The sequence below is a fragment of the Aplysia californica genome, unplaced genomic scaffold, assembly GCF_000002075.1.
Source record: "Aplysia californica isolate F4 #8 unplaced genomic scaffold, AplCal3.0 scaffold00557, whole genome shotgun sequence".
NCBI classification, from domain to species: Eukaryota; Metazoa; Mollusca; class Gastropoda; order Aplysiida; family Aplysiidae; genus Aplysia; species Aplysia californica.
The window spans coordinates 51,219-52,644 of NW_004797827.1; positions in this window are offsets into that span (position 1 = coordinate 51,219).

Consider the following 1,426-nt stretch of genomic DNA (forward strand, 5'->3'; position numbering starts at 1 on the left):
GGGGCAAAAGACTGCTGTACTCATTGGGACATTAAAAAAAATGTACATTCAAGTATGACTCAAAACATGATTTATCCATTAAATCAGCACCGGTTAACAACAACAACAACAACAACAACAACAACAACAACAACAACAACAACAATCTTGCCGCATATCGTCTCGAGTACAATGGCACATTGTACCGTATTCAAGGCGTCATTATTAAAGATTTTGACCACGTAATTCTGTTTTGCCCCGATAAAGATATTGCGATATCGATACGAGATTTCACGTATCTGACATACGAAGCTGTGGTCAGAGAGTCAGAGACTCACACATTATGGATCTACATGATGTATTCACACACTGCTAATCGGAATCATCGCTATGAGTCGGGGCTTTCCAGATTTGTTCTTCATGGACGAGGTAAACATGTCTACCATTTTGGCTCAATACGACTGATTCGACTCGCGACCTTGGTAAAACAAGAGCGTTTAATTTTGGAGTTCGTAGTAGAACTAGTTGGACTCTGTTGTATTGTGCCATTGAACTGAGCACGGTATTTTTGGGGCTTTTTTTTGGGGGGGGGGGAGGAGTTCTTAATTTTCTTTATTAGGCCTACACATGCAGTTGGTTCTTCCTTCACCAAAAGGAACACTACAAACGAAAACTGCAGCAGTTCACCTTGGTCGCTTTCAAGCACAAGGGGGCTATCTGGACCCTTGTTCAGTTTCTTTGAAAGACAAGGAGAGTTTTCTCAATAACCAAACAATTAATATACACACCAATGAAACCAAACTTCTCCTATAGGTAGATCCATGCCCACTTTTGGTGTAGGTCAAGATTTCTGGAAACCCCCGAAATCCGGGTTAGCCCGCTGGTCCTTTAAAGCGACCAAATAATTATCAATACAGGGACCAAATAACCACTACAACATAATCAACACTACCAATGACACTGTGTAAGTTGTTCGAAAACTATGTAAAGCCCTAATAAAAACAAGCAAGTGTAATCCAATTTGTGTAGGTAGATAGTTATTCAATGATTATATTATACCGATTCTGACGGTAGATAGGGCTATACGTTGATGGACGAGGGAAACATCTGGAGGCTCTTTTGCTGTCCACTTTCATTTCCTTTCTCGCATGCATCCTGCCTTCTCTTCGACTCCTTCTCTCATGTCGTTCTCTCTCTTTCTACCTCTCGTCCCCCCCCCTCTCTCTCTCTCTCTCTCTCTCTCTCTTTCTCTCATGTCGCTCTCTCTCTCTATCTCTCTATCTATCTCCCTCTCTGTCTCTCTCTATCTTTCTCTCTCCTCCCCCAAAGTTTCTTCCTGTGTTTGTATATTTATCTATCATTACTCCCTCATTTCCCTCGTTCATCTCCGTAACTCCCCATTTCGTTTTCATTCTGCTTTTTTTACTCTCTCCACATTTCAACATCG